The sequence below is a fragment of the Eubalaena glacialis genome, chromosome 4 (genome assembly GCF_028564815.1).
Source record: "Eubalaena glacialis isolate mEubGla1 chromosome 4, mEubGla1.1.hap2.+ XY, whole genome shotgun sequence".
Lineage (NCBI taxonomy): Eukaryota > Metazoa > Chordata > Mammalia > Artiodactyla > Balaenidae > Eubalaena > Eubalaena glacialis.
Genome location: NC_083719.1, coordinates 82,951,235 through 82,975,781, shown reverse-complemented (window position 1 = coordinate 82,975,781; position 24,547 = coordinate 82,951,235). Strand labels below are relative to the sequence as shown.

General features: G+C 35.2%; 1 long non-coding RNA gene and 1 other non-coding gene across 2 annotated transcripts in view; one reads left to right on the top strand and one right to left on the bottom strand.

Annotated features, from left to right (window-relative positions):
- The window catches only part of LOC133089844 (uncharacterized), a 242,548-nt gene that overhangs the window by 191,821 nt on the left and 26,180 nt on the right, over nt 1–24,547 (top strand). The window lies entirely within an intron of this gene.
- Nucleotides 23,015–23,120, bottom strand: LOC133091584 (U6 spliceosomal RNA). The gene has a single exon (XR_009700923.1). It is a non-coding gene; the product is annotated as a U6 spliceosomal RNA (small nuclear RNA).

Genomic DNA, 24,547 nt, shown 5'->3' with positions numbered 1-24,547 from the left:
TAGATATTATAAGAAAACTATAGATTAATATCTCCCATGAACATAGATGAAAAAATTCTAATCAAATTTTAGCAAATCAAATCTAACAAAAGATAAAAAGAATAATATATGGTGGCCAATGGAATTATCCTGGGAAAGCAAGGTTGACTTAACACTTGAAAAATTGTTCAATGTAACTTACTATGTCAACAAACTAAAGAAAAATCAGATGATAACTTGGTAGAATCAGAAAAAGCACTTGACCAAATACCACATTCATTCTTCATAAAAATTGTCAGCAAACTAGGAATAAAAGGAAGCTTGTCCATCTTGAAAAAGGATGTCTACAAAAATCCTACAATTAACATCTCACTGATTGGTAAAAGACGGAATACTTTCTAAGATCAGAAAAGAGTCAAAGATGTCTGATTGCACCACTTATTTTAAACATTATATTGGAGGTTTTATCCAGTGCAATAAAGCAAGAAAAAAAAAGGTGTATAGACTTGAAAGTAAGATGCAGAATTGTCTTTTTTTTCTGTTTTCTTTTTCACACAATCATCTATGTAGAAAATCCAATGGAATCTTAAAAGCAAACAAAAAGTCAAACAAAAAATTCTAGAACTGCTCAGTGAGTTTAGCAATTTTTCAAATATACAAAAATCAAATGTATTTCTATATACTACCAAGAAACAATGAGAAACTGAAACTTTAAAGTACCATCTAAAATAGCATCAAGAAATAAAATACTTAGAGATAAATCTACAAAAAAAAAAAAAGAGTAAAACATCTGTATCCTGAGTACTATGAAGCTATGCTGAAAGAAATTAAAGATGACCTAAATAAATGGGATGATATACCATTTTCATGGATCAGAAGGCTTCCAGCAAATTTTCAGAGGGCTAATGGAACAATATGACCACTGTTAATAATACTGTATTGTAAACTTCATTTTAAAATAAACTTTTATTTTAGAATAGTTTTAGAATGATACAAAACTTGAGCAGATAATATAGAGTTCCCATACACCCTACACTTAGATTTCCCTCTTGTTAACAAGTTATATTAGCATATATGTCAGACCTAATGAACCAATACTGTTACATTATTATTAACTAAAATCCATACATTATTCAGGTTTCCTTAGTTTTTACCTAGTAACCATTTAAATATATTTTTAATGAGAGTTCCATCCAGGATGTCACATTACCTTTAGTAGTTATGTCTCTTTAGGCTCCTCTAGGCTGTTACAGCTCTCAGACTTTCCTTGTTTTTGATGGTACTGGCAGTTTTGAGGAACACTGATGAGGTATTTTAGAATGGCCTTCATTTGGGATTCATTGATGTTTTTCTGTGATAAGACTGAGATTATGGGTTTTTATGAGGACAATCATAGAGGTAAAGTACCATTTTCGTCACATCATAAAAAGGGTATATACTATCAACATGCTTTATCACTGTTGATGTTTTCATTGATCTCTTGCCTGAGATAATGTATGTCAGGTTTCTTCAGTTTAAATTTACTCAGCTCCATCTCCTTCCTTAGTGTTTAATCACTGAAAGGAAGTTACCGTGTGCAGCCTACACTTAGGGAATAAGGAGTTATGTTCTACTTCCTAGAGGGGTGAGTATCTACACAAATTATTTTGAATTCTCTGCAAAGGTCTATTCTCTCCACTTGTGTGTTCAATCATTTGTGTAAGTTTGGACCCATGTATATTCTATACTTTGAGTTATAATCTAATACTACTTTATTATTTTTGTTGCTCAAATTGTCTTGACTTTGGCTACTGGGAGCTCTTTAATTTAGTTATTGTCTCCTTTGACATACTCCCATTATTGCTGTATTGCTTTTTAAGCACTTCCATTTTTTAGCACCTTCCATAGAGATGTTTAGGCTTTATCTTATATATGCTGTGTCCCAATACTGGACTGAGCCATTTCTCCAAAGAACCCTGGTTCTTTTCATTGGAAAATGGTATTAGAAACCAAGATCTGGGCACTAGATGTGCTTAGTGCTACTTGGGTATCATTGCTTCTATGCTTCTCAGCTCATAGAGCAAGGAAATATGTGTGTATACTAACCCATGTATATGTAACATGTATAAATACTTCCAAAGGTATCCATCTGTATCTATACTAAGCTAAACATGAGTTCATACCGATGTTTTCAACTACCAGTATCATAAAGACCATTCTTTCCTTTCACCCTTGCTTATCTGTAACCTCCTATGACAGTGATAAACCTGGCTATCACAGTCTACCATGTATTAATTTTCAATTCATATACATTTATAGTAGTCTCAGAATTTTTAAACCATAACCTTGAGAAAACAGCTTTACAAACTAGAGGACATTGCTTTTGTACAGCTCTTTTGCCTTTGATCTTGTAGTCACTGATGTTTCTTAGGTCAGCACCTTTCCCCCCATCCCTTCAGTGAGAGTATTATAATATTGTTAGATTGTTTTGTCACAGTCTGAGTTTTACCCTGAGATCCTCTATCCTCCTACATGTTTTTTAAAATTTGCATAATTAAGGTTCATTTATTTGTGCAAATTCTATGGTTTGACATACGCATGGTACCATGTATCCTTCATTACAGTATCATATAGAATAATTTTGCCACCCCTAAAAAATCCTCTTTTGTCTATTCAGCCTCCCCCTTCTCAAAACTCTTGGTAAAAACACTGAATCTATTTACTACCACTATAGTTTTAACTTTTCCAGAATGTCATAAAATTGGAATTATATGATATATACCGTTCTTTTACTTAGCAATATGCATTTAAGATTCACCTATGTTTCTGCATGGCTTGATAGTTCATTAATTTTATTATTGAACAATATTCCATTGTTTCTTTATTCATTCACCCACTGAAGGACATTTTGTTCCCAATTTTTGGTGATTATGAATAAAGTTGTATATATCTTTACAATGCATATTTTTCTGTGGACTTACATTTTCAAAAAAAGATGGATCAATATCTGAAAGCACAGTGGCTGGATTATATGTTAAGATTATGTTTATCTTTGTAAGAAACTGCCAAACTTCCAGAGTGGCTGTGTCATTTTTCTATTCCCACCAGCAATGAATGAGAGTTCCTGTTGCTCCATGTGCTGTTCAGCACCTGCTGTTGTCAGGGGTTTTTTTGTGTGTGTTTTTTGGCTTTTAGCTACCCTAATAGGTATGTAGTGGTATCTAATAGTGTCTTTAAATTGAAATTTCCTAATGAGAAAGGATGGTAAGCATCTTTTCATATACTTATTTGCCATCTATATATCTTCTTTGGTGAAGTGTCTGTTCAGATCTGTTGCACATTTTTTAGTTAGGTATTTTGTTTTCTTATTTTAGAATTTCAATAGTTCTTTGTATATTTTGGATACAAATCATTCCTCTGATATGTGATTTCCAAACATTTTCTCTCAGTCTGTGACTTGTCTTTTTGTTCTCTTAACAGTGTCTTTTATATAGCACTTAATTTTTTTTTTCATGAAGTTCAGCTTATCAATTTTTTCTTTCATGGATCAAGATCTGGCTGGGAGTCAGATTATGTTTAATATTTGTTTAGTTATAGGTACCAGAGTCTTCAAATTGCTCTAATGTCCTTGTTTTTGTCTCCCACTTTGGCTTTGGGACTCTGACATGTACATTACTCAAAGAGTTACTCCTACAACTTTTTCATTAGTAACACACTGTTAATATCCTGGAGGCTTGTTGGTAGGGTGGTAGCATGTGGGTGAGGCTGATCACTCTAAAAATATTCTGATTTAGTCTCAGTTATTTAGTGGGCCTGTATCTTGGGGCTGTAGTCTTCACAAGTGTTTCTGTTACACCTGTAGTGATACATAGCTTTTTTTCTCCTACAGTGTTCCAAATGTATTTTTTGAAGCCCTATTCTCTGTTTTGTTTTTGTTTTCTTTTTTTTTTTAACCTCTTAAGTGAGACAGGAGGACTGGAGGGGGTTGGAGTGGGGAGGATTTACTTTCCTACAGCTGAAATAAAGTTTCAGAATTGTGTTCTGATGAAGTCCTTTTGTTATGGACAAATCTGCCTGTTTCACATTGTTACTCTTCTTCCTCTTCTGCCTGGGTCAAGAGAGGGATATTTCTTGAATCCTCACTGTGAAAGTGTGGTGGGGTCCTTGAAGGAAAGCTCAGGTAAGTGTCAACACTGCCCCCCACAAAAGAATGCAGTCCCTAGACATGTTTTACTCTCATCCTGGTCTTCATTGAGCTTCCGTTAGCTTGTCAAAATTATTATGTATATATTCTTACCAGTTTATGACTTTAAGTGGCTTCTGCTGAGCAGATCTTGGTTGGACATGCATCTTTCTGGATATGCATGTCTGTCTGGATTGGGGTGGCAATTTGCCCAGTAACCTAAGTTTTCTGATGGATCCACAAAGTCACTGATTTTCAATTTCTGAAACATTTTCTTGTTGTAAGGATGGCAATAATATTTCCAAGCTCTTTACAGTTGGAGCTAAAACCAAAATTTCTCTTTTCATTTCTTTTTCTTTTCTTTCTTTCTTTTTAAAAATCCTTCATCTAATACCCCACCTCCACCCCCTTCTCACTACTGATGACTATAAAGTTGATCTCTTTTTCTATGAGTTTGTTTGTTTCTGAAGTATAATTGACCTACAACACTATGCTAGTTCCTGGTGCACAACATAGTGATTTGATATCTTCATACATTACAAAATAACCCCATGATAAGTCTAGTTACCATCTGTCACCATAAAAAGATATTACACTATTGTTGTCTATATTCCCCACACTGTACATTTCATTTATTTTGTAACTGGAGGTTTATACATTTTAATCTCCCTCACCTATTTCTCTCACCCCCCCCCACCCTCCTCCCCCTGGCATCCACCTGTTGGTTCTCTGTATCTATGGCTCTGTTTCTGTTTTGACACATTTGTTCATTGTTTTGTTTTTCAGATTCTACATATAAGTGAAATCATATGTTATTTGTATTTCTCTGACTTATTTCACTTAGCATAATGCCCTCTAGGTCCATTCATGTTGTCATAAGTGGCAAAAATTCATTCTTTTTTTATGGCTGAGTAATATTACATTGTGTATATATATAAAACACATCTTCTTTATCCATTCGTCTATTGATAGGTACTTAGGTTGCTTCCATATTTTGGCTATTGTAAATAATGCTGCAGTGAACATGGGGGTGCACATATCTTTTCTAATTAGTGTTTTCATTTTCTTCAGATAAATACCCAGGAGTGGAATTGCTGGATTGTATGGTAGTTCTATTTTTAATTTTTTGAGGAACCTCCATACTGTTTTCTATAGTGGCTGTACAAATGTACATTCCCACCAACAGTGCATGAGGGTTCCCTTTTCTCCACATTTTTGCCAATGCTTGTTATTTGTTGTCTTTTTGATAATAGCCATTCTGACAGGTGTGAGGTAATATTTCATGTGGTTTGATTTGCATTTCCCTGATGATTAATGATGTTGAGCATCTTTTCATGTTCATGTTGGCCATTTGTATGTTGTCTTTGAAAAAAATATCTGTTCAGGTGATCTACCCATTTTTTCAATTGGGTTGTTTGTTTGTTTTTTTTAAATATTTATTTATTTATTTATTTATTTTTGGCTGTGTTGGGTCTTCGTTTCTGTGCGAGGGCTTTCTCTAGTTGCGGCAGGCGGGGGCCACTCTTCATCACGGTGCGCGGGCCTCTGACTATCGCGGCCTCTCTTGTTGTGGAGCACAGGCTCCAGACGCGCAGGCTCAGTAGTTGTGGCTCACGGGCCTAGTTGCTCCGCGGCATGTGGGATCTTCCCAGACCAGGGCTCAAACCCGTGTCGCCTGCATTGGCAGGCGGATTCCCAACCACTGCGCCACTAGGGAAGCCCCAGTTGTTTGTTTTTTAATGTTGAATTGTATGAGTTCTTTATATATTTTGGATATTAACCCCTTATCAGTATATCATTTGTAAATATATTCTCCCATTTAGTAGCTGGCCTTTTCATTTTGTTGATAGTTTCTTTTGCTGTGCAAAACCTTTTTAGTTTTATGTAGTCCCATTTGCTTATTTTTGCTTTTGTTTCCCTTGCTTGAGGAGACAGATCCAAAAGAAATATTGCTAAGACTGATGTCAAAGAGTGTACTGCCTATGTTTTCTTCTAGAAGTTTTATGGTTTCAGGCCTTACATTTAAGTCTATAATCCGTTTCAAGTTTATTTTTGTATATGGTGGGAGAAGGTAGTCCAGTTTCATTCTTTTGCATGTGGCTGGCCAGTTTTTCTAACATCATTTATTGAAGAGGCTGTCTTTTTCCCATTGCATAGCCTTGCCTGCTTTGTCATAGATTAATTGACCATATAAGTGTGAGTTCATTTCTGGGCTCTCTGTTCTGTTCCATTGATTTATATGTCTGTTTTTGTGTCAATACCTTACTGTTTTGATGACTGTAGCTTTGTAGTATAGTTTGAAATAGTGATGCTTTGTTTATTTTTCCCAAGATTGTTTTGGCTATTTGGGGTCTTTTATGTTATATACACACAAATACATACATATTTTTAGAATTATTCTAGTTCTGTGAAAAATGCAATTGGTATTTTGATAGGAATTGCATTGAATCTGTAGATTACCTTAGGTGGTATGTTCATTTTAATTATATTCTTCCAATCCATGAGCATGGTGTATGTTTCCATTTGTATGAGCATGGTGTATCTTTCCATTTGTTTGTGTCATCATCAGTTTTGTTCATCAGTGTCTTATAGTTTTCTGAGTACAGGTCTTTTACCTCCTTAGTTAGATTTATTCCTAGATATTTTATTCTTTTTGATGAGATTATAAATGGAATTATTTTCTTAATTTCTCTTTCTCTAGTTCACTGTTAGAGTATAGAAACACAACAGATTTCTCTATATTAATTTTGTATCCTGAAGCTTTACTGAATTCATTGAGGAGTTCTAATAGTTTTTTGCTGGCATTTTTAGGATTTTCTGTATATAGTATCATGTCATCTGCAAACAGTGACCACATTGCTTCTTTCTTTCCAATTTCATGCCTTTTATTTCTTTGTCTTGTCCAATTGCTGTAGCTAGGGCTTCCAATACTATGTTAAATAAATGTGGTGAGAGTGGGTATCCTTGTCTTGTTCCTGATCTTACAGGAAATACTTGCAGTTTTCACCACTGAGTATGATGTTAGCTGTGGGCTTGTCATACACGGCCTTTGTTATGTTGAGATATGTTCCCCCCATACCCACTTTGTTGAGAGTTTTTATCATAAATCAGTGTTGAATTTTGTCAAAAGCTTTTTCTGCATCAAGATGATCATATGATTTTTATTCTTTAATTTGTTAATGTGGTATATCACATTGATTTTAATTCATTTTTTCAAAATTATTTGTCGAGGATTTATGTTGTGCATATAACTTTTAAGCACTAAGAATGCAAAGGTAAACAAAATAAATGTGAATTTTGCCCTTATGGACCTATGCAAAAGGAGACATTAAATAAGTAATTATACACATATCTAATCAATCTCATACATATAACAATAAATAAAACAAAAGATAAATATAACAAAGGAAAAACGGGTTGCTATGAGAATGCATATTCAGGTAACCTGCATAATCAATATGCTAGAGTATCAAGAAATTAAATGAAATTAAACCACTGAATTATCATACATTTATTAGATACCTGCATGCATGTATCTTTAGCATATTTTAGCAGCAATCACATAGGTGAGAGAGGAGCGAACATGATTTCTGCATTTATTCAAGAAAATTTTAAAAATATGAGTATTGGGCTCATTGTAATCTTCAGAGTATGAAATAATGATGTATGGGAAGAATATTAAATGCTCAGTTAAGGCATTTGATTTACTATAAAAAGTATATCAACTTCATTTCTTTTAAGGAATCAAATGAACATTTTTTGGTTAATTGCTGCTAATGGGGGCCAAGTGAAACGTGTGTTTCTAGTTAAACATCAGATTTTTAAAGGACAAAGCAGTTTTATGTAAACAACTTTTGGCAGTAGCCTTTTAAAAGCCTGTTATGCATTGAAAAGGTGAATAGCATTATTTGAGAATGCTAAGCATTTCCCAGAACAACTGAGCACAAAGCCATTTATCTACAGTTTCATCTAAAATTATACATAAAGACAGATTTTTAAATACATGGCAGGGTTCTTGGGTAGGTCCAGGTATAGAGGATTCTATATTTCAAGATTAAACTAGAATTTTTAAAGTAGCATTTAGTCCTTGACCATTAAGTTATTGATAACAGAGCCACCATTTCTTCACCAACTTTACAACTATCAATCAAATGAACAAGCATTTACTGAGTTCTCACTATGTGCTTAGCCTTATGGTAGTCACTTTGGTGCATTAGAAGACAAGGTTACGGTTTCTGTATTGAGATAAAACAGTATTTTGGAGAAAATATGTGTAATTCAGGAAATCCAGTAATACATACTTAATTGTTAAATTATTTGAAAAAGACAACAGTTCACAACAGGTTTAGAGAATGAGTACTGGAGAGAGTCTTTCATGGCGGGAATTGTCAAACGGTTTGACTGAGGAGGGAGGAAATGTGCTGGATTTGACCTAAAGTATGCCTGAGATCACCAGAAGAGAGGAAAGGAAATTATTCAGGTCAGGATTCAGTATGTATGGAGGTTGGGATAAGATTAATGAACTTTGAATCCATTAGGCTAGTACCTGGGAGGGCCTGAATGGTCTGTGTTACAGAGTAGGGTTCACTCCAAATTCTCAGACTTTATTTTGCTTCCCAGGCTGGAAACTACTCAGAAGAGACATGTGTGGACTCACTGATCATTTTTGATACATAGCAGATCAGTCTAATCCAAAACATTGCCCAGAACAATGACCTGGCTGGTTGATGGCATTTACTTGGGTGATTTAGTTTCGTGTGTTCAAGTAGAATAGGACATTTCAGTGAGTAAAATTTTGTAATCCCAGACACAGACTCTTTATCTTATCTCTATTCATATCAAATATCCTTATTTTTTAAAAGATTTTCTTTGTGGTCTTAAGAATGGAGCATCAAAACAAGTCATTGACTGTAATTCTGCATTTTAGTGTGGGAATTATAAGAAATGGTAGCGATTTTCATGAACCCTATAGACAAATTATTGATAAATAATTCGTAAAATGTTTAGCATATGCTGGCCCTTGTGAGAGAATTGTGTTGTTTTGGTGGATTATGTGAAGTTAGAGAGTCTGTGTGTTTTATTCTCTCCAGAGTGCTACAGACATTCGTTAACCATAGGTGTTTGGGCACACTAAACACTAACCACAAAATAACAAATACACCTATAGAAATACAATTTAGGTTTGAAAAATAACACAGATATCCAGCTCAGACCCTCACATTGATTCCTTTTCTGGTTTTTGATACAAAGTCCCTGTGGACAGGATCAAAGAGAAAGCCATGCTGAGAGAGGGAAGAGAAAATCAAGCTGCCAGCAGATAAGATGCTTGAGTGCTTCATGGAAGAGAGATTAAACCTCCAGCTTTCTCATGGGTGGCAAGGGGTGAAGACTGCTGCATCACCCACTGCTCAGTGTTGTTTGGGGGCTGATAACAGGCAGAACAGAGCCAATGTGGAGCCTTTTCTCTGAGTCGCTCACAGAGCCCACTGTGAGTGAACAGCACAGTGAGCTGGCAACGGAGCTGCATTACTTGGAGCTTGTTTTCTGTTGTTACTTTGATTTAAATCTCAGTTGTCAGCTAAGCAAACATTTGATGGCAGGAAGCAATCCATTGAACATGCAGGAATCAGGATGGACAAATGGGCTTGTGTTACTTAATCTTGGCCATAATTTGCATATTCTCACCAGAGGAGACATAAAAATACTCCGCAGATTCTTCTAGAGGCCTCGTATTCATTAGCAGAATTGGCATTAGACATTAGTCACATTTTCTGGGTATTACCACTTGGTTCCCTGCAAAATCAAACCTGGGATTCTATTTAAAAAAACATAATTTGCGTGTAGAATCCATATAATTGATAGGATATTTTGTAGGCATTCCAATGAGGTAGCTCTCTTTATATTGGCATGTAATATTTTTTGAGAATTATTAAGTAACCAAAGGAACAGAACAGAGCTCAGAGTAAGGAATATTTGAGTGGCAAAGTGATAGATCATACATATGTATTATCTGTTAACCTGAAATAAATAGATTGCCAGATATTTCTCTAGCAAAGGTGGGTTTACCTGGGATCAGCAAAGAATTGCAATTCAAGGTCTGCAACCATGGAGAGCCATGTGCAAGTCCCCACATGGCAAGGGAAGAATGCTTTTACAGAAAGGAAGAGAAGTTAGGAGGGCTATAGTAAACAAAGAGTCCATGTCTTTTCATTGGCTAAGACATTACCAGGAAAGGAGTCTTTCTTCTTTCTATTGGTCTCTGCTATCTTCCCAGGGCTTGAGAGCTCCCCCTTCTCATCTCCTGACTCTATTTGAGATCTCTCCTGACTCTATTATAGATTCCAAATTTATCTGAGATAGATTTTTTACATATCTACTTCTGGAAGGATAATAAAAATGTCACTGTGCAGGCAGACAGGGAACTGAGTGTGTGGTGGAAACCTTTAATTTATAGTTCTACATGAGTTTCTACTTAGAACAATGGCTTAAAGAATTTATCTATATAAATTTCTGAAATGATGAACATTATTTTCACGTGTGACTTATGAACATAGAAACATTTAAAAGAATACCAAGGAAATATAGTACAAATATTAATGTTTAGCTATTTAATATTGAAATTGGAATTACAAATTCAGGGGATGATTTTTCTCCTATCTATATTTAAAATGCTATTGTGTTCTCCATTATCTCCTAGGGAAGTTGAAATCTTCATGAAGTTTCAGGAAAGCCGAGCACTGTATTTTTAAAGTGCCATGTAATATGAATTAACATTATTTGTGCATAAGTAGTTGATAGACTCAAATATATGCAAGATCAAAAAAATAATTAATATTTAAAGAACAAATATGTAATGTTATGTCAAGATCAATGGCTGTATTTTTTTTTTTTTTACTTCTATGTAATTTCTCATATTCTTATTCTCTCCTTCCCTTTTCAATTCTTTCTCCTTTACTTCTCAAAAAGCACAGAAGTTATGAGTATGGCAATATATGATCATTTACACTCCTTTGTTTGCTGATGATGGTGAAAGTAATTTAATACAGGAATTCCTGGTTTTACTGTGCTTCACTTTATTGCAGTTTGCAGATACTGCGTTTTTTACAAATTAAAGGTTTGTGGTAACAGTGTGTTGAGCAAGTCTATTGGTGCCTTTTTTCTAACAACATTTGTTCACTTCCTGTCTCTGTGTCATAGTTTGGTAATTTTTGCAATATTTCAAACTTTTTCACTATTATTATATTATGGTGATCTGTGATCAGTGATTTTTAAATTATTTTTAATATTAATTTTTATTGGAGTATAGTTGATTTACAATGTTGAGTTAGTTTCTGCTGTACAGTGAAGTGAATCAGATAGGGACTTCCCTGGTGGCGCAGTGGTTAAGAATCTGCTTGCCAGTTCAGGGGACACTGGTTCGATCCCTGGTCTGGGAAGATCCCACATGCTGTGGAACAACTAAGCCCATGTGCCACAACTACTGAGCCTGCGCTCTAGAGCCTGCGAGCCACACTACTGAAGTCCACGCGCCTACAGTCCATTCTCCACAACAAGAGAAGACACCGCAGTGAGAAGCACAGGCACCACAACAAAGAGTAGCCCCCGCTCGCCGCAACTAGAGAAAGCCTGTGCGCAGCAACGAAGACCCAACGCAGCCAAAAAAAAAAAGTCAATCAGTTATATGTATACATATATCCACTCTTTTTTAGATTCTTTTCCCACATAGGTCATTGCAGAGTACTGAGTAGAGTTCCCTGTGCTATACAGTAGGTTCTTATTAGTTATCTATTTTATATATAGTAGTGTGTATATGTCAATCCCAATCTCCCAATTTATCCCTCTCCCCACTTTCCCCCTTGGTAACCATAAGTTTGTTTTCTACATCTGTGACTCTATTTCTGTTTTATAAATAGGTTCATTTGTACCATTTTTTTTAGATTCACATGTAAGCGATATCATATGATGTTTGTCTTTCTCTCTCTGACATACTTCACTCAGTATGACAATCTCTAGGTCCATCCACGTTGCTGCAAATGGCATTATTTCATTCTTTTTTATGGCTGAGTAATACTCCATTGTATATATGTACCACATCTTCTTTATCCATTCCTCTGTTGATGGACATTCACGTTGCTTCCATGTCCTAGCTATTGTAAATAGTGCTGCAATAAACATTGGGGTGCATGTATCTTTTTGAATTATGGTTTTCTCCAGATATATGCCCAGGAGTGGGATTGCTGGATCATATGGTAGCTCTATTTTTAGTTTTTTAAGGAACCTCCATACTGTTCTCTTTAGTGGCTGTACCAATTTACATTCCCACCAACAGTGTACAAGGGTTCCCTTTTCTCTGCACCCTCTCCAGCATTTACTGTTTGTAGATTTTTTGATGATGGCCATTCTGACCAGTGTGAGGTGATACCTCATTATAGTTTTGATTTGCATTTCTCTAATAATGAGTGATGTTGAGCACCTATTGTAATTGTTTTGAGGCACCACGATGTGTGCCTATATAAAACAGTGAACTTCATTGATAAATATGTGTGTTCTGACTGCTTCACCAACCAGCTGTTACCCCATCTCTCTCCATCTCCTCAGGCCGCCCTAGTCCCTGAAACACAACAATACTGATATTAATTGATATTAATATTTGGCCAATTAATCATCCTGCAGTGGCCTCTAATGTTCAAGCAAAAGGAAGAGTCGCATGTCTCTCGCTTTAAATCAAAAGCTAGAAATTATTAAGCTTAGTGAGGAAGCCATGCCAAAAGCTGAGATAGACTGAAAGCTAGGCCTCTTGTGCCAAACAGTTAGTCCAGTTGTGAATGCAAAGAAAAAGTTCTTAAATGAAATTAAAAGTGCTACCAGTGAACGTGAGAATGATAAGAGAGGGAAACAGCCTTAGAAGATCAAAACAGCCACAACATTCCTTTAAGCCAAAGCCTAGTCCAGAGCAAGGCCCTAATTCTCTTCAATTTTATGAAGGCTGAGAGAGGTGAGGAAGCTGCAGAAGTCTGAAGCCAGCAGAGGTTTAAGGAAAGAAGCTGTCTCCATAACATCAAAGTGCAAGTTGAAGCAACAAGGGCTGATGTCAAAGCTGCAGCAAGTTATCCAGAAGATCTAGCTGTGATCATTAATGAAGGTGGCTACAGTAAACATCAGATTTCCAATGCAGACTAAACAGTCTTATAATGGAAGAAGATGAAATCTAGGACTTTCATAGCTAGAGAGAAGTTAATACCTGGCTTTCAAGCTTCAAGGGACAGGCTGACTCTCTTATTAGGGACTGATGTAGCTGATGACATGAAATTAGAGACAGTGCTCATTGACAATTCTAAAAATCCCAAGGCACTTAAAAATTATGCTAAATCTGCTCTACCTGTGCTCTATAAGTGGAACAACAAAGCCTGGATGGCAGCACATCTGTTTACAACATAGTTTACTGTTTAAGCTCACTGTTGAGACCTACTGCTCAGAAAAAAATAAATTCAAAATATTACCTCTTATTGACACATTGTCACCCAAGAGCTCTGATGGAGATGTACAATGAGATTAATGTTTTCATGCCTGCTAACAAAACATCCATTCTGTAGCCCATGAATCAAGGAGTCATTTCAACTTTCAAGTCCTGTGATTTAAGAAATAGATTTTGTAGGGCTATAGCTGCCATAGTGATTCCTCTAAGGGATCTTGGAAAAGTCAATTGAAGACCTTCTGGAAATGATTCACCATTATAGATGCTATTAAGAACATCCATGATTCATGGGAAGAGGTCAAAATATTAGCATTAACAGGAGTTTGGAAGAAGTTGATTCCAACCCTCATGGATAACTTGGAGGGGTTCAAGACTTCAGTGGAGGAAGTAACTGCAGATGTGGTAGAAATAGCAAGAAAACTAGAATTAGAAGTGGAGTGAATTGCTGCAATCTCATGATGAAACTTAGATGAGGAATTGCTTCTTATTGATGAGCAAAGAAAGTGTTTTCTTGAGATGGAAACTACTACTGGTGAAGATGACAAGAAAGTTGTTGAAATGACAAAAGAATTTAGAATATTACATCAACTTAGTTGATAAAGCAGTGGCAGGATTTGAGGGGATTGACTCCAATTTTGAAAGAAGTTCTGCTGTGGGTAAAATGCTATCAAAAGCATTGCATGCGGGCTTCCCTGGTGGCGCAGTGGTTGAGGGTCTGCCTGCCGGTGCAGGGGACACGGGTTCGAACCCTGGTCTGGGAAGATCCCACATGCCGTGGAGCAACTGGGCCTATGAGCCACAACTGCTGGGCCTGCGCCTCTGGAGCCTGTGCTCTGCAACAAGAGAGGCCGCGATAGTGAGAGGCCTGCGCACCGCAATGAAGAGTGGCCCCCGCTTGCCTCAACTAGAGAAAGCCCTCGCACAGAAACGAAGACCCAACACAGCCAAAAATAAATATATATATAAAAAAAAGCATTGCGTGCTACAGAGAAATTGTTCGTGAAAGGAAGAGTCAATGGATGCAGCAAACTTCAATAGTTGTCTTACTTCAAGAAATTGCCACAACCATACCAACCTTTAGCAACTATCACCCTGATCAGTCAGCAGCTCTCAACATCGAGGCAAGACCCTCCACCAGCAAAAAAGACTACAACTCACTGAAGGCTCAGATGATGGTTAACATTTTTTAGCAATGAAGCATTTTTTTTATTAAGGTATATACTTTTTAAAAGACTTAAAGCTATTGCATACTTAATACACTATGGTGTAAAAATAACTTTTATATGCCCTGGGTAACTAAAAAATGCATGTGACTCACTTTATTGTAATATTCTCTTTATTGTGTTGGTCTGGAACTGAACCCACAATATCTCCGAGGTATATCTGGTTAAATATTTCATGATCATTGACTACTAGTTGATACAAGCAAATATCTGTACCTTTACTCAAATGTCTCCAAATCTCCAAACACTGTGCTAAAATTGTAACTCCCCACCTGGACTCCAAACCATCACACATGTACTGTCCTCTCTACTCTCTCCCTGACTCCATACATACTTGTTGAATACAAGAAAAGTTTAAACTCTGAAGTCTAAATCACTATTGGATTTTCAAGCTTTTAGTGGATGAAAGCAACAAAGCAATAAATTGATTCTTTTCTCCCCTCCATCCCTAATCATAGCTTTTCTTTGGAATGCCAAGGTTTTCATTTCTCTGGATAATTATGTTCCTTCTGCCTTCACCTACTATCATTCACTCTCTTAATATGATTTTCTCTATTTATTCATGCTTTTTAGTTGTCAAAAATACATGAAGCTCTTTTTTCTTTCAAGCAAGTTAATCCTAGCCTAGAGCTACTATTTTCTTTGTTTCTTTAAAGGGTTTGCTAATATTTTTTAAACAGCATAAAATAAATTCTTGCTCTTGGTTAAAAGCAAAAGTAGAATTTGCTGAGCACAAAAACAAATGAACTATCTAGTTTCAAGACCCCTTAAAAATCACTAATATATTGATATTTTGTTGATTCAAAAATATTGAGCACCTACTACATGAAATATATGATTTTAGGCTCACATGGATACATATATTTCAGCTAAAAATTAAGAATAAAAATTAGTTCTAAAATTTCATTTTATTTCATGGTCGCTTTTAGAGTAGGGCACAATCAAAGGACAATCATTTAATTTTTTTCCTTTTTCTGCCACTAATAATTTGACTCTGTGGACTAGAACTTTCTTCCTTTTTAGGCCATCCATATGAAAACATTCATATGAAGGCATTGTTAAATATATCACTGGAGGGCAAGAATTTGTTTTCATAAGTTGTATTTGTCTCTCTTTGTAAATACAAAACTAAAAGTTTTTTAATGAAGATTTTTTTTACATTAATAATAGAATTTTGTTTTGTTTCCTTTCATCAGTGATGGCATATATAAGTTATCATATATATAATAGAGAGTACAGAACAAGGAATAATCACAACTTAATAGATACTTTGAGCAAAACATCATAAAATCAGTATATGTTTACTTCGTAGTGTAGACCCCTAAGCAGAAGTTAACATTGTAGATGAAGGTACACATTATTCAACATTTATCTACTAGCAAAATATATGCTCTGAGTCAGCCTCTGGCTACTTCTAAAAAAGAATTAAACTTTCTTGATTATCTATCCATAGCTCCCTAAGCAAATACCAAGCAATGCCTTTATTTCTGCTATAATATGCACTAATTATTACCATACAGGCTTAATGATTAGGAGCACTGACTGGAGATGTGACTATAGTACATTAAAAATATCAATGTAATATAGGTTTTTAATTTATTTCATTTTTAATCTGGTTTGATGTGCACAAGGATGAGATTATAGTTTTTTTAATATAATCTATTATAGGTTTTTAGTAAAGTAAAATTAATATGGCTTTTTAGAGTAATGTCAACATTTACAAGAAAACCAACCAAAGCAAACCACTGAGAATGTGGGAAAAAAAAAAAATCCGTGATTTAACGGAAGATAAATTATCTTATTTAATATATTTCTAACAGTGCATTAAGCCAATGGGAATAAATTAGGGCTGTGCTATTATGGAATAATTACATAATCTTAGTAATGAGGTTAGTTTGAAGAAACTAGCTGATATAACACTGGATTTTAAGACATTAATATGGTTGCTTTGGTGAGAGTATTCCAAAGTTTGGAAAAGAAGAGGTATATCTAGGTGTTTTTATTACTAAGCTTAGAAAACTGTCATTTTCCTTTTTTAATTCATTACATTAAAATTGAGAGCTTTGATTTCTTTGTGTTTCTCCTTATGCCTCTTTCTACTGCCCCCTATGCCTCCTGTGTGCTGGAGCCTTCCCCATTTCAACCCTCCCTCCCTTCCGCATTTACACAGCTATCCCTGCTGCTGCTCAGCTGTATGTCTCTCAAATAAAAGGGAGACTTTTCTCCCTCAATATAAGAGCTGAAAATCATTCCATTTAATTTAAGGCATCACACATCCATGATCTGATATTAGTAAAGTATATGTGAATGTTTAAGTCAAATTAAATCTAAGGAATTTTTTTTCTTACCTCACTAAGATGTTGGTATAATTACTGTATGTTGGTGGTTTACGATTTCTTTAGCAGAAATATTAATTCCTCTACTAAGGAATAGTGTTAGAGATTAATTACCAGAGTTGTTAATAGTAATCTAATTAGAAGTCTTAAGAGTGTTGCATCAAATGAAGTGAGCTTGGAAAAAACACAGCATATTTTAAAAATGTAATAGAATGTATTCAACAAATGTTATTTGTGAATCTTCGTCCATGTTTTGGAAACATGCTAAAACTTAAGTGGTATGTTAATCAGAAGTATACTATTAAAAGCTGAAAATAGAAGTTTACATGTGATTTTTTTGCATTGTTCTTGGGAAACTCTTGGGAACCCATTCTTTTATTACCTACATCTGTCTTGTAAAATAAGTACCCATATTTTCTTGTTCGGAGAAAAATCCAATTTACATTTGAACGTGGTATCTAGACAAGTCTAACTGGAAAGAATAATAAGTGATCACTGTTGTTTCAAAATGGATACGGCCCAGATTCACTGGCTACCGTGATGATTCATTGGCTACCGTGTATACACCCTTTTGGTCAGTTTTGTTGGTGTTGTAAACATTATCTTTTTTTCATTGTGAGATGAATATCAAAACTGCTCACCTCTTTTGGTGGCCTTTCAGGTCACTGGGTCAGTTGCTGTGACCCTATGCAGTCCTCGGTCTTACCACCCTCGATTTAAAACATTTTTGGTGTGCCCTCCTGTTTGTCCATTGGAACATTTCAGCTTGCAATTGTTTTGCTAGCCTGTGAAAACTGGGCGTTGGGAAACTGGTTAGTTGTACTCTTAGGTCTTTTTATTACTGACTCTCATCTTAATTTTTTGTGTTAACCAAGGGTTATGGGTGATATGCCCTCCTTTTCTACTGCCTATCTAAATCATTTCTATCCTTCAATGTCCAGATGGAATATTAACCCTCTCATAAAGCTTTCCCTGATGCTCTCAGCGAGAAGTAATGGATCTCTCAGTACCCAGTGAAATCTCCCTTTTCATCTCTTACGGCTTTTTTACTTTCTGCTGTCATTGTTTATGCTAGACCAGTGCTTCCAAATGGAATTAAGCATGAATGGTTGTCAGAATTTTTTTTTAGAATTTGAAATTCCTTTAGTACTTTCAGGGATGTATTTGTTGCACTATAATGACTTCAGATTTCCTCTTTTCCAGTGTGGAAATGTTGGTTTTGGTCAAGCTGATGATATTGCCAAACAAACAACCAAATTAACTGACAAAAACAAAAAACAAAAAACCTGAGGTGAGAAGTGTGGTCTTTTCAGCAGAGATTAGAGTTCTGGAAAGATCATTGATAAATCAGCTTCTCTGGGAAGCATGAGATCTGAGAGAGACTTCAAACTATGTCCTGAGGAAGGAGCTAGGGAGGATTAACAAACACATCTGGGCTGGGGCTTGGAGACTGCGTCAATAACAGTAGGAGCTGAGACTGTTCTAACGATGTTTTCTAGCTAATGGTGAGAAAGGTTCTTATAGTATTTTCTTCCTTTTTGATCCATGGACAGTTTAGGTCTTCTCTAATTAGTTCTATTCAGAGTTAGACTCTTAGAAAAACCTTGTGATTCATGTTCTTCCTGAATCCCCTTGATAGAAATTAAAGCAATTTTTGTGGGACTGGGAAGGTCAAGGCCCTGTGGTAAGTCTATTCAGAAGGTTAAGAAGATCCATCACTGCAACAATTACCTCGAAGCAGGCGGGGGGAATTGGGAGCATTTCTCATACTAGAAAGTGGAACTCAGTGAAAGCCTAGGTGGGGTATAGAATGGAACTCTGTCTCTTAGTATTCTTGAGTGCAGATGATTCAGTGTTTTTATTTTTAACAAGGAGGACTCCTTGATGGTGGAATATGAAATAGTAATCCCTGGGAAGAGGAAGGAAATGAGAAATCCAGAAAAGTTGCTTCTGAAGGCCTGCCAGTCTATTTTTAAAATAATATATTTTATTTATTTATTTAAATCTTTAAAAAAATTTTTTATTTTATATTGGACTATAGTTGATTTACAACGTTGTGTTAGTTTCAGGTGTACAGCAAAGTGACTCAGTTATACATATACATATATCTATTCTTTTGCAAATTCTTTTCCCATTTAGGTTACAGAATATTGAGAATATTACAGAATATTGAGCAGAGTTCCCTGTGTTATACAGTAGGTCCTTGTTGGTTATCTATTTTAAATATAGTAGTGTTGTATATGTCAATCCCAAATTCCCAATTTATCCCTTACCCCTGCCTTTCCCCTTTGGTAACCATAAGTTTGTTTTCTAAGTCTGTGAATCTGTTTCTGTTTTGTAAATAAGTTCATTTGTATCAATTTTTTTAGATTCCACGTATAAGCGATATCATATGATATTTGTCTTTCTCTATCTGACTTACTTCACTTAGTATGAGAATCTCCATGTCCATTCATGTTGCTGCAAATGGTATTTTTTCATTCTTTTCAATGGCTAATATTCCACATCTTTATCCATTCCTCTGTCGATGGACATTTAGGTTGCTTCCATGTCTTGGCTATTGTAAATGGTACTGCAATGAACACTGCGGTGCATGTACCTTTTCAAATTATGGTTTTCTCCAGATATATGCCCAGGAGTGAGATTGCTGGATCATATGGTAGTTCTATTTTTAGTTTTTTTAAGGAAGCTCCATACTGTTCTCCATAGTGGTTGTACCAGTTTACATTCCCATCAACAGTGTAGGATGGTTCCTTTCTCTCCACACCCTCTCCAGCATTTATTGTTTGTAGACTTTTTGATGATGGCCATTCTGTCTGGTGTGAGGTGATAATGTCATTTTAGTTTTGATTTACATTTCTCTATTAGCGATGTTGAGTATCTTTTCATGTGCCCCTTGGCCATCTGTATGTCTTCTTTGGAGAAATGTCTATTTAGGTCTTCTGCCCATTTTTTGATTGGGTTGTTTGTTTTTTTGATATTGAGCTGCATGAGCTGTTTATAAATTTTGGAGACTAATCCCTTGCCAGTTGCATCGTTTGCAAATATTTTCTCCCATTCTGTGGGTTGTCTTTTCACTTTGTTTATGGTTTCTTTTGCTGTGCAAAAGGTTTTGAGTTTAATTAGGTCCCATTTGTTTATTTTCGTTTTTATTTCCATTACTCTGGGAGACAGATTGAAAAAAATATTGCTCCTGCCTGTCTTTGAGTCCAGTATTTGACTTTCTTAAGGCTGCCCATGATAGAACATGGGGGCTTTATACTCTGGGCAGAAGGACAGTTTTAAAACAAGCCATGGTTTGTTTAACAATTCTATTATCTGCACTTAATTTTTAAAGACTCTCAGTATGTCTAATCATTACCAAGGGAATCAGGCGAAAGTATTTTGGGAAAAAGTTGGGATAGAGTATAAAATTATGGGGAAGGGGATTCTAGGATTCACTGTTTGAGAGATAATATTTAACAATGTATGAAATTCCCCAAGGTTAAAGTAAGGCTTAAGGGGAAATAATTGGGATTACTTTGACATATGGAACTTTTTTTTTTTTTAGCAATTAACATTTAAATGTCCTGTGTTATATTTGTTAAGCATGATGATTTCCCTTATAGACCAGTAGGATCTGGGCCATTTCACATCCTCTCAAAGAGAAGTGTGAAATGGACAGATACATCCTCCAACGGAATTCTGGACTCAATTACCGGGGTTGTGACCCTCATGAACTGAGTGTGGATGAATTCTTTAGAATGCTTGGCCTAATTTGGGGGATCTTTTTTTAAAAAAAAATTAAATAAAAATTATAACACTGTATTTTGGGGTTTATGATGTATTTAGATGTGAACTATATTACAACAATAATATGAAGTCTGGGGGTATAAATAGAATTACACTATTCAAGATTCTTATAGTTTGCCTGAAATGGTGTGATATTGTCTAAGTAGACACTGACATGTAAAGTCTTTAATCCATTTTGAGATGATTTTTCTGTATGGTGTAAGATAAGAGACCAGTTTTCCCAATACCATTTATTGAAGAGACTATCCTTTCTCCATTGTATATTCTTGGCACTTTTGTCAGAAGTTAATTGATCATATACAATGTGGTGTTTATTTCTGGGCTGTCAATTCTGTTCCATTATTACATGTGTCTGTTTTTTTAGTTGAATAAATTTGACATGTAACGTGTAAATTTAAGGTGTACAGCATGTTACTTTGATACTTTTATACACTGTAATGTGATTGCCAATGTAGCAATATTTATCAAATTATATAATTATAGTGCAATATTATTGTCTATATTAATTACACTGTGCATTAGATTTCTGTTGCTTATTTACTCCCCGTATCAAGTTTGTACCCTTGAATTATCAATCTTATCCTCCCTACACCCCCATCCCCTAGTAGCTACCATTTTACTCTCTGTTTTTTAAAGGTTAAATTGTTTTTAGATTCCACATATAAGTGATATCATACAGTACTTGTCATTCTCTGACTTAACCTCACTTAGCATAATGTGCTCAAGGTCTATCCATCTTGTCTAAAATGGCAGGATATCCTCCTTTCTCATGGCTGAATAATATTCCATTGTGTATATGTATCACATCTTATTTATTCATTCATCTGTTGATGGGCATTTGGGTTGTTTCCATTTTTTTGGTCATCATATTGTGAAAACTGCTTCAATAAACATGGGAGTGCATATATCTTGTCACAATTGTGTTTTTATTTCCTTTCAGTATATAGCCAAAATTGCTTGATCCTGTGGTAGATGACTTTTAATTTTTGAGGAACCTCCATATTGTTTATAGTGGTTGAACCAATTTACATTCCTACCACCAGTGTACAAGGGTTCCCTTTTCACCACATCCTTGCTAGCACCTGTTGCCTCTTGTCGTCTTGATGATAACCATTCTACAGGTGTGAGGTGATATCTCATTGTGGTTTTGATTTGCATTTTCCAGATGATTAGTGATGTTGAGCATCTTTTCATGTTCTTCTTGGCCATTTTGATGTCCTCTTTGGAAAAATGTCTATTTAGTTCTTCTCCCCATTTTGAATTGGATTGTGTGTTTGTTATTAAGTTGTATGAGTTCTTTACATTTTGGATATTAACTCCTTATCCAATATATGTTGCAAAAATTTTTTCCTGTTCTATAGACTGTCTTTTCATTTTGTTAATTAGTTTTTTTTTCTGTGCAGAAGCTTTTGAGCTTGATGTAGTGCCATTTGTTGATTTTTGCTTTTGTTTTTTGTGCTTTTGGCATCACGTCTAAAAAATCATTGCCAAGACCAAGATTGATAAGCTTCTTCCCTACACTTTCTTCTATGGTATCAGTTCTGATGTTAAAGTCTTTGATCCATATTCAGTTAGATTTTGTGAGTAGTGTGAGATAGGGGTCCAATTTCATAGTTTGTATGTGTTTTTTTGTTTTTCCAGAAGCGTTTGTTGAAAAGACTATCCTTTCTCCTCTATCCTTTCTTTGATTCCTTGTCAAATATTAGTTGACCATGTATGCCATGATTTAATTCTGGGCTCTCTATTCTGTTTCATTGCTCTATGTGTCTATTTGTGTGCCAGTACCATACTGTTTTTTATTACTATAGCTTTGTAGTACAGTTTGAAATCAGGAAGTCTGATGGCTCTGTCTTTGTTATTCTTTCTCAGGATTGCTTTGGCTATTCAGGGTCTTTTTTAATTACACAAAAGTTTACAATTGTTTCTTCTATTTCTGTGAACAATACCTTTGGTATTTTGATGGGGATTGCATTGAATCTGTATATGGTTTTGGGTAGTATGGCCATTTTAACAATATTAATTCTTCTGATCCATGGACATGAGATGGAAAAATATGGAATGCCTCACAAATTTGCATGTCATCTTTGCACAGGGTCCATGCTGTTCTCTGTGTATTGTCTCAATTTTAGTATATGTGGTGCCGAAACGAGCTCTGGGGATCTTTAACAGGGGCAGACTTCTGATGGCATGCCCAGAAACAGAGGCCCTAAAACTCAGGGCTGTCATTAGTCCATAAATAACCTTTACCTGAATTAGACAAAAACCTATGGACAAGGCCCAATGCCAAGGTGTGTAGTTCTACATATGAACTATAAGCTGGATCTTATCTTTACATACCCATTTTGCCAGGTAGTTTTGTAGAGTGCATGACCAACAAAACTTAATGTATAATCTTTGCTAATTCTTCTATTTAATTCCAGGCCACATGGAAGAGATTGGCAATATAATTTCACAGAATAGTATACAGTCACTTTCTTTTTGGCTTTTCCCCTTGTTTAAAACTCATGCCTGGTTTGCAAAATGACAAACAATTCATAGGAAAGTTATATCCTTTGTTGTAATCTTGACATCTTCAAAAGCAATACATTGTAAATAAGCTGTTATGAGATAGGACAAGTAGAAGCTTTAAGACAGAAGTATTTAGGCTCTTGTACATTTTTTACATACAAATTTCATAATAATTATGTTGAATTGGAATTGTATGTATATTTTTCTGCTTATTCCCAAAACACTCTCCTTAAAGGTAAGGAGAATGCATTTCACATTTGAGTTCCAATCAAAGAGCACAGTGCCTGGCACATAGTTGGCGTTGAATGAATGCATGATATTCCTTATTTTTCACTATCTTACTTCCTTAAGGAATACTAAAGGAAAGGATCTGAGATAAAAATTTTGAAATCACAACATGTAGATTCTTTCTAATGAGACAAACATGTAAGAATTTCCTGTACTCCTTCATTTCTTTTCAAGACTACTATAGTTGTGTAGCATAAATTATATTTATAAAACTATACCTTACATTACTATTTATTATAACTAATGGTTAAAATTTTAATACCAAGGCTCTTTTACTTTACTTTATAAATTTTTTCTCTTATTCCTGGACTTTGAGTGAGAAAATTGTGTCAAGTCTCTGTGTCAATCATTACTAATTATATGATATTGAGTACCTAATGACTCTAAGCTCAGAGTTATATTTCTTTGTATTAGAAATATATGAGAATATATTTTCACTTGCAATTGTGTTACATTTGTTCAACTTCTACACAAATCCAACATACAATTATTGTTATTGTTGTACTAGTACCCATTGAATACCCACTGGTCACATTGCTGTGTGATAAAAATATAATAACTTGGCAAATTGTAGCTTGGCTTTGAAATTTAAAAAATGGATTTGAAATTGCCTAGAACAGGAATAAACTGGAAGAAACAACAGACTGTATTCAAAGTATAATTGTATTCAGCCCATGATTTAACATACCTTGCAGCCAATGTTGAGTTAATTTTTATGTAATGCATGTGGTGCTCATTTGTTTACTTTTTGATCTCTCCTTAAAAGTATTCTGTGTGAAGGACA